General features: G+C 48.8%; 1 long non-coding RNA gene across 1 annotated transcript; it reads right to left on the bottom strand.

Moving 5' to 3' along the window:
* Positions 1-5,972: 5,972 nt before the first annotated feature.
* LOC141982021 (uncharacterized) lies at positions 5,973-9,625 on the bottom strand. Its single transcript, XR_012637936.1, has 3 exons — positions 9,557-9,625; positions 6,750-6,816; positions 5,973-5,987 (listed from the first exon to the last, which is right to left on the bottom strand). It is a non-coding gene; the product is annotated as an uncharacterized LOC141982021 (long non-coding RNA).
* Positions 9,626-10,245: the final 620 nt, after the last annotated feature.

Below are 10,245 nucleotides of genomic sequence, written 5' to 3' on the forward strand. Positions count from 1 at the left end.
ATTGACCGATATTTGTTTTACATAAGAGTTGTAGAGGGTTCAGATACCACTGTGATGGATGCAGTCTATCAATTGACAGAGGAGTGCACACAAAAGAAAAATAATATAATGGTGCTAAAGAATATAAATACCCTTAATCAAACTAGCCAATATGTGGACATAGCTAAAGTCACTGTATCACAGTACTCCATTGCCTGCTTACTGTTTGTCACCCACATTTGTTTTACCACATCTTACATTTACAATGTAACCCTTGGGCAATGACTGTGCCTTGTGATTAAGGCTCTGAACTGAAACTCAGTGATCAGGGTTCAGTGCCCTGCTCGGCCACAAGCTTCTTGTGTGACCTTGAGCAATTAGTCTCTCTGGCATGGATTCACACAGGGATTTAGGCATTGCCATGCTGAGATTGGCCCCTAAGAATGGGATTTATGAAAGCCGGCCTGCTAGATGGGGAGCTGCCTAAAGTAGCCAGTGGGAGATGCTGACAAGAGGGGTGTGTGCTAAGCCTCTCATGGAGATAGGCATTTATCTCTGCTAGTGATCCACAATCAGAAATCCCTCTCAAGTCAGGTGGCTTAGGCACCTTAGCTGTTGCTTGTCAGAATGGTTTAGTCACCTGCCTCATTCCATGCAAAACAGGCGGAGGAGGAGATGCTGCCTATCCCCTTACAACTTTCAGCCCAATGATAAGGACACTCGCCTGGCATGTGGGCTACTCAGATTCAATTTCCTCTTCTGCCTCAGGAGCAGAAAGGTTTGACAGGGGTCTCCCACACCTCTCAGGAGAGTGCCTTCACCACTTGGCTATGGGATAGTCTGATGTGGATCTTTGTTTCAATCACTCCTGTTGATGCTGTTCCACTTTGGTAACAGTACCTCCCTACCTGGGTGGGTTTTGTGAAGATAAATTCATAAATCCTTGTGAGGTGCTTAGACGCTAAGGTGAGGGAGGCTAGATTCACAGAGTTTAAGGCCAGAAGGGACCATTACATCATCTAGTATGGCCCCCTGTATAACACAGGCCAGTTTCACCCAGTTATCCCTGTACTGAACCCAATAACTTGAGTCAGGTTTCAGAGTAGCAGCTGTGTTAGTCTGTATTCGCAAAAGGAAAAGGAGTACTGATCCCACTGAGGGTTACCAAAAGAAACTACACCATTTGCTTAAGAAACTCCCTGAAAAAGCACAAGAACAAATCCGCACAGACACACCCCTGGAACCCCGACCTGGGGTATTCTATCTGCCACCCAAGATCCATAAACCTGGAAATCCTGGACACCCCATCATCTCAGGCATTGGCACCCTGACAGCAGGATTGTCTTGCTATGTAGACTCCCTCCTCAGGCCCTACGCTACCAGCACTCCCAGCTATCTTCGAGACACCACTGACTTCCTGAGGAAACTACAATCCATCAGTGATCTTCCTGAAAACACCATTCTAGCCACTATTGATGTAGAAACCCTCTACACCAACATTCCACACAAAGATGGACTACAAGCCATCAGGAACAGTATCCCCGATAATGTCACGGCAAACCTGGTGGCTGAACTTTGTGACTTTATCCTCACCCATAACTATTTCACATTTGGGGACAATATATACCTTCAAATCAGCGGCACTGCTATGGGTACCCGCATGGCCCCACAGTATGCCAACATTTTTATGGCTGACTTAGAACAACGCTTCCTCAGCTCTCGTCCCCTAATGCCCCTACTCTACTTGCGCTACATTGATGACATCTTCATCATCTGGACCCATGGAAAAGAAGCCCTTGAGGAATTCCACCATGATTTCAACAATTTCCATCCCACCATCAACCTCAGCCTGGACCAGTCCACACAAGAGATCCACTTCCTGGACACTACGGTGCTAATAACACTACGGTCACATATACACCACCCTATACCAGAAACCTACTGACCGCTATGCCTACCTACATGCCTCCAGCTTTCATCCAGACCACACCACACGATCCATTGTCTACAGCCAAGCTCTATGATAAAACCGCATTTGCTCCAACCCCTCAAACAGAGACAAACACTTACAAGATCTCTATCAAGGGCTCTTACAACTACAATACTCACCTGCTGAAGTGAAGAAACAGATTGACAGAGCCGGAACAGTACCCAGAAGTCACCTACTACAGGACAGGCCCAACAAAGAAAATAACAGAACACCACTAGCCATCACCTTCAGCCCCCAACTAAAACCTCTCCAACGCATCATCAAGGATCTACAACCTATCCTGAAGGACGACCCATCACTCTCACAGATCTTGGGAGACAGGCCAGTCCTTACTTACAGACAGCCTCGCAACCTGAAACAAATACTCACCAGCAACCACACACCACACAACAGAACCACTAACCCAGGAACCTATCCTTGCAACAAAGCCCGTTGCCAACTGTGTCCACATATCTATTCAGGGGACACCATCATAGGGCCTAATCACATCAGCCACACTATCAGAGGCTCGTTCACCTGCACATTTACCAATGTGATATATGCCATCATGTGCCAACAATGCCCCTCTGCCATGTACATTGGTCAAACCGGACAGTCTCTACATAAAAGAATAAATGGACACAAATCAGACGTCAAGAATTATAGCATTCAAAAACCAGTTGGAGAACACTTCAATCCCTTTGGTCACTCGATTACAGACCTAAAAGTGGCAATTCTTCAACAAAAAAACTTCAAAAACAGACTCCAACAACAGACTGCTGAATTGGAATTAATTTGCAAACTGGATACAATTAACTTAGGCTTGAATAGAGACTGGGAGTGGATGGGTCATTACACAAAGTAAAACTATTTCCCCATGTTTATTTCCCCACCACCACCACCCACTGTTCCTCAGACGTTCTTGTCAACTGCTGGAAATGGCCCACCTTGATTATCACTACTAAAGGCGTTCCCCCAGCTTTCCTGCTGGTAATAGCTCATCTTAAGTGATCACTCTCGTTACAGTGTGTATGGTAACACCCATTGTTTCATGTTCTCTATGTATATAAATCTCCCCACTGTATTTTCCACTGAATGCATCCAATGAAGTGAGCTGTAGCTCACGAATGCTTATGCTAAAACCTGTATATAAGATAGTATCTCGTAACATCCATGTTACAGAAATAAGTGAGTTTACATTTCATCAGTGTTATGTCTTCTAATACTGAAATACAGGATACAATAATTACTGTCATCTGAATCTGTATTAGCATGGTGTCAAGTATCAGAGGGGTAGCCGTGTTAGTCTGGATCTGTAAAAGCAGCAAAGAGTCCTGTGGCACCTCATAGACTAACAGACGTATTGGAGCATAAGCTTTCGTGGGTGATACCCACTTCGTCAGATGCATGTATTAGCATGGTCATTTTCACAGTAACATTCCTATTTAGTATGTATATGATTCTACCGAGATCATAGTAATTATTTTCTTATGAGAAATCTCTGTGCATTTCTTGCTCATACACTGAGGGAACAAGTAGCACCACAGAAATGAAAAGCGAACAGCCTCAGGGCCTCTCTCAAGAAATTTTAAGATTGAGATATTTTCAGCTGGTAAGTCTGTGGCAAAATAATTGGAGGTGTCTATATTTTCTGACAACATTTAGTTGGTCTGGCTATTTCAGTAGCACCGACTTTAGAACTGCATCCTTGATAAACTAGATCTACACCATAGGAAATGTAAATGAAAAAACAAAAAGGATGTTATTTTTAGTCATATACTTTTTTCATTCATTCTAAAAAGGCTTTATAAAGGATCAGTTAGATCATGATGTTTACAGACAATGTGAGCAGCATGTCAGTGTTAGCAACTGGATATTATGTCATTATTTCTTGGAAAGAGAATTGTTAGGCTATTTGTGTTCCCTCGTGGTGTACCTACAGTACTCACTCACACCTGCACAATGTGTCTGCTCAAAGGATAGGAAGACTTATTTTGCCTAATTGCAAATTCCACTTTTAACATTGTTGGTTCAAAATTTCTTCTGAGACTTTTAGACTCAAGGTGAGATTCTGTGGCAAGTAAAGGTAGTTTGAAGCATAAATTTTGAAAGTTGAGCCCCTCACTTATAGAAAATTAAATCAATCACATACCCCACCCCTCAATACACTATGCTGTATTAAAGGCCTATATAGCTTAATTCCTACATCTTCTCTAGCTAGTCCAGTGGTCTGTAAACTTTTCACGTCATGCCCCGCCTCTTACCTCTGTCCACAGCCCTCCCCCGCCCCGGAGCCAGGGCCATAAGTAGGGCCACACCTCGGGGGTGGAGGGTTGCGGATAGAGGTACGGGGGGTGAGGTTGGGACAGCAGCTGGAGGCGGGGCTAGGAGAGGAGCTGTATCTAAGGCCCGAAGCTGGGGTCAGGGTCAGAAGCAGAATTGGAGTGGGGGACTGCGGCTGGGGTCGGGGCTGGGAGCAGAGCCGTGGCTGGGGCAGGGCTAGGAGCAGAGCGGAGCTGAGTGGCACTTCCTCCCTGCCCCCCCGGGGCTGGCGGTGCCCTGCTGCGCCCCCCGAACATTCCTCTGAGCCCCCCTGAAGGGGCACACCCCAGAGGTTGGGGACACCTAAGTTAGTTCTTCATGTCTCTCGCCTCCTACCTCTGCCCCATACAAACATTTTGGGGATGCTGGTGTAGGTCTTCATAATATTACATGTCTCCTTTCTTATATGCGGTGAAATTGTTAACAATGTTGACATCTAAAGCATCATCATTGTATCCAAGTTAGCACCCATTGAAATTAATGGGTAAGTTCACACCTAAGCACTGTTTTTTCAGGCTCTCTGCAAACTCTGATGGATGTATCTGAATTGGTTACACTGTTGTGGCGGTTCAATGACAAGACAGAACACAGCTTTTAGCAAGCAAGCAGGCTGGTCTCTGCTAACGGGCTTCTGCCTGTCAGCTTTCCACCTTCCCCTTTATTCTCTCTCTCTCCCCCCGCGCATTACATTCTCCAACAGATAAAAGGAATACATTGGCTTTGTTTAACATTCTTATTTACCAATTTCTATCTACCGCATTCCTTGCTCTCGGGCCTTGAGCCCAGTCCTGGGAGGCTTCCCATGGTTCATGTCATCTTGGCGAGATTCCAAGGTTGATGCCCTTGAAAGGAGCTGTGTGTGCACTACTCCTACACAACACTCCGGGTGTGCCCTGAATGTTGCCACGCGCATAAACCTTTATGAATCCTACATCCCCTCCTTTTTTGTTTATTTGTGCTCGGCCATCTCATGGTAGCCATCAATTTGCATTTGCAAGCCAATTAACTCCCGGACAGACAAGATCATAACTCGTGGAGCCTGCCAGGGCGGGTCTCGACAAAGCCTTAACAAAAAGGAATACATTGTACACAGCAGCAGCAAAAAATAAGCTTAAGAAGGTAAAGTGTGATTGGCCTGGCCCCGATTAGCCATGCTAGAGTACTGGGAAGAGAGGTTCGAGTAAGCGGCGAGCATCATCTCATTCCCAATTTCCTCAGGGTGATGACATACTGGAATAAGGCACGTACCTAACAATTCTTCAGCTGCTACAAAATCAAACAAACAAAAGTGGGTAACATTTGCTATTGAAGCCAATCTTTCCCATAGGTTATATGTCATTCGGGCCTGTAACGGAGAAAGCGCTCCCGAATCAACCCCTCCAGGAAATAGCAGGCACAAAAGGCATACAATCAGTACAGAATTAGCAGTAATTTGGGCGAGAATTGCCACAAACAAAGTCTCAAGAGTCTCTGGCTGTTGGTTTGCTGCCAGTCTTCGTTGAGCCGCGGCGACCAATGCTTTTACTGCTCCCCATGTCACGGACTGGCATGGGATGCTACGTCTCTTCTGTTTCCGTCCCGCCGTTGTCGACCCGGGAGGCACCGCGGTCTCCTCCAAGGTCAGCTGAAAATCCAGTATGGGGTTCGACAGCCCCTGGTGCCATGCCATGCTGTTTCAGTGCCGGTCGCACACACCGGGCTGGAACCCACAACGGTCCTGCAGGGAGAGACACAGCAGCATATCCCCGACCCCAAGTGATTAAAGGCACTGGGCCCAGCCACTGCGGATCGGGCAGCTGATGGTAATAGACACGCGGTCTTTCCATTTGTGAAAATGCCGATCCGTGGGGGTCTGCTGATCTGCGTTCAGCGTTAAATTATTTAAAGTAAACAAAAGGATATGCAGTTGTTGCTGAATGTCTCCTAAGATTCGGAGACGCAGCTCCCCTTGTTTTAATTGTTTGTCGAGCAAGATTTTTAGCATGCGATTTGCACGTTCAACAATAGCTTGGCCTGTGGAATTATAAGGGATCCCGTGTTTGAGACGGACGTCCCATTGGGCACAAAAGGTGAAAAGTGCTGTGGAGCAATAGGCTGGGGCATTATCCATTTTTTTCTGGCTCGGGTGACCCATAACAGCAAAACAGGCTAGCAAATGGTGAATAACTTTGGGAGTGGCTTCCCCACGCTGTGGGGTCGCCCAAAGGAATCCTGAATAGGTATCAATGAAAACATGTAAAAACGAATAGGGGTGGAATAGTGGCACGTGAGTGAAATCCATTTGCCACAGCTGATTCGCTGCGGTACCTCTAGGGTTAACGGCATAAGAAAAGGTAGGGGCAGCAGCGGCACAGTGGGGGCAGGAATGAACAATAGAACGTGCATGATCAGCAGGAATATGAAACTGTTGGGCCAAAACAGAGGCAGACTGATGAAAAAAGGAATGGCTTTCAATGGGGTCAGAAAAAAGGGAATTTACCTGACCACGTAACGCGCGATCGGCGCGCGCATTGCCTTCAATGAGTAGCCCAAGCAGAGGGGTATGACTGCGAATATGAGCAACAAAATAAGGGAAATTACGAGTGGTGAGGAGATACTGTAAAGACAAAAACAGGCGAAGGAGGTCTGCATCGACCTGAGGGGTAATGAGGGCAAGGGGTAAATGATCAATTACCTGATAAACATAATGCGTGTCCATGATCAAATTAAAGGGACAATCAGCAAAAAATTGAAAGGCCAAAATAACAGCAGCTAATTCCAAGGACTAGTAAAGCTCTCCAAGCGCTGTGCATGCAAATATTGTTGTACAAGTGAATGAAGCGCTTTCAGCTTTTCTAGAGGGAGGGGCCACTGGTCAATCCATATGGGCTCTAAGGATTGCCATACCAATGGTAATGCGGATGGCAAGGTGGGTGAGGGAGGATTTTGGGCCATTATATATTAATATCGAGGGTGGTGTCCAGCTTTGTAAGTAAATCACGGCCCCAAATATTGAGGTGGACAGGGAGTACAAAAGGGCGGATTGTAGCAAGGGCACAGCCTCCTGGTTTAGAGACCGTGACCCAAGAGAAACTTTGGCGCCCGGGTTTGCTACCCCCGATCCCCCACAACTCTTTAGAAGGAACTGTTGGCCAACCGACTGGCCACTCCGGATCACGAATCACCGTAACGTCAGCTCCAGTGTCCACCAACCCTGTAAAAGGAACATTATTTAAGAGAAGTGTTAACTGAGGTTTTGAGGGGCAGACCGACATTGTCAGAGCAACAAGTGGAGAGGACGTATTGTGAGACGGCGACTGAGACAGCGTCGATCCAAAGCCGTTCCCGCCCCGGGTTCGATCCTCTGCGGCTGGCACCTGATAGGGGACTAAAATCAATTGTGCAATTGACCGTCCACGCGGGAGCGATTGCGGAAGATGGGTCCACACCTGAACCTTAATAACACCAGTGTAATCAGCATCGATGACTCCTGGGATGACAAAAAAACCCTGTTTCCCAGCGTGTGAGCGAGGGAGAACCAGACCCACAAATCCGGCAGGGAGAGGTCCCGTCACCTGTGTAGGTATGGCGCAAACCTCCCCTGGCAACTGAAAATCAGCGTCCTCCTGCATAATCAAATCAAGCCCTGTACTTCCGGCAGTCGCCGCCCTCATGGAATCTATGGATTGTAAGGCAGAGGAACAGTTGTCTGAGTGGGAAACACCCCCGTTTGGCCCTGGGTTCGGGGGGGACCCGTCGTGCGGTTTCCCGAACCGCTACGACACTGATTAGCCCAGTGATAGCCCTTCCGGCACTTGGGGCACTTCTTTGAGGGGCGGGCGGGCGCCGTCAATGAGCGGCACTCCCGCTGAAAGTGACCCTCCTTACCACAGCGGTAACAACGCTTCCCCTCCTTCCTGGTTTTTCGCAGGGCGGCAGCCAGAACTCCAGCCTTATGTGCTTGGGTTCCGATGTTTTGGCACGCCCGCAGCATGTCCGACAGCTCTAGAATTCCAGAGGCTTGTGCAGCCTGGAGAGCATGGCGGCAATCCTCGTTCGCATTTTCAACCGCCATTTTTAACAGGATCTCCTGAGCTGCTGCAGGGTTATCCACCTGTCGGAGGATAGCCTCCTGCAATCTGTTGGTAAAATCCATAAAGGACTCTGATGCACCCTGACGGATACTGGCAAAGCTTTTAGTAGGCCTGCCCGAATCCGGGACCTTCCGGAAAGCATGCTGGGCGCAGGCGGAAATAATGGGGAAGACTGCCTGAGGGAGTTGAGACTGCAGCTGAACGGTAGCAAACTGGCCCTCCCCTGCCAACTGCTCATAAATGATACCTTGCTCTCTATATACCTGGGCTTGGCGTTCCGCCATCTGCCGATACTCACTAAGCCAAATAACATACTGACTGGGTGTCAGCATCATGCGATACAGCGCCTTCCAATCTTCAGGGATCAGGGTGTACCCACTACCTAGCCCTTCAATGAGACCATGCACATACGTGCTAGTCAGGCCAAACTCGCGAATCGCTTTCTTTACCTCTCTGATCACCGAGTAAGGCAAACTGACCCAGTTTGCAACCTGGTTGCCCTGGCCATCATCCTGCCAGGTCACCGGACAAACTGAGACCAGATCAGCCAGCTCCTCTGCTGTAAGATCTGAGCGAGTCTTCGCTGCGTGAACCATTTGTTGCACCAGCGAAAGCCCCTGAGCAGATGCAGACAACCCCCCGGGGGGTCCCGGAGCATGGGGCCCCACGGGCGGAGGGCGATCACACACCGGCTCCGGTGGGGAAGGCCAGGGAGGCAGTGGTAATAGAGGCACTGGGGGCGAAGCAGGGGGAGGGATGGTTGCAGGAGCGGACGGGGGTGGCGGGATCGGCAGCCCCTCTGTTGGCGCGGGAGAGGGTCTTTCTGAGGTGACACACCGTGTTGCATCGGTAGGAGTGGGGGTGGCTGCAGGAGTGGACGGGCGTGGTGAGATCACCAGCTTCGCGAGGGAGGGCCTGTCCGGGGCGACACGCTGTATCGCGTCGCAGCAGAGGTGCCAGGCATGTAAAGCCTGCACGGACGCCCGAGGCTCTTTGTGCAATGTCTGGCCCAATCGCTCCCAGTCCGCTAGCTTAAGGGTTCCAGCTTCAGGGTACCACGGGCATTGGGCGCTCACCTCCTGTAGCAGGAGAGTGAGTTCGAGTGGGGCAGTCATGCTGAGCCTTACGCAGCAAATACTGTAGCTCATTGCGGTGTTGCACTTGCAAAGCAGAGAGGGAGCTTCCCATACTTACCACAATGAAAAATACTCACCGGGATCCACAAAGCGGATGAGTGACGCGTCTGAAACCCTTGCCGGGCGAGGTGAGTGCTGAGGGCCCCACGTTTGGGCGCCAGTTGTGGCGGTTCAATGACAAGACAGAACACAGCTTTTAGCAAGCAAGCAGGCTGGTCTCTGCTAACGGGCTTCTGCCTGTCAGCTTTCCACCTTCCCCTTTATTCTCTCTCTCTCCCCCCGCGCATTACATTCTCCAACAGATAAAAGGAATACATTGGCTTTGTTTAACATTCTTATTTACCAATTTCTATCTACCGCATTCCTTGCTCTCGGGCCTTGAGCCCAGTCCTGGGAGGCTTCCCATGGTTCATGTCATCTTGGCGAGATTCCAAGGTTGATGCCCTTGAAAGCAGCAGGATACAGACCCTGGACTTCAGGAAAGCGGACTTCGACTCCCTCAGGGAACAGATGGCCAGGATCCCCTGGGGGACTAACATGAAGGGGAAGGGAGTCCAGGAGAGCTGGCTGTATTTCAAGGAATCCCTGTTGAGGTTACAGGGACAAACCATCCCGATGAGTCGAAAGAATAGTAAACATGGCAAGCGACCAGCTTGGCTTAATGGTGAAATCCTAGCGGATCTTAAACATAAAAAAGAAGCTTACAAGAAGTGGAAGGTTGGACATATGACCAGGGAAGAGTATAAAAATATTGCTCGGGCATGTA

The sequence above is a fragment of the Natator depressus genome, chromosome 1 (genome assembly GCF_965152275.1).
Source record: "Natator depressus isolate rNatDep1 chromosome 1, rNatDep2.hap1, whole genome shotgun sequence".
In the NCBI taxonomy this organism is placed as follows: Eukaryota; Metazoa; Chordata; order Testudines; family Cheloniidae; genus Natator; species Natator depressus.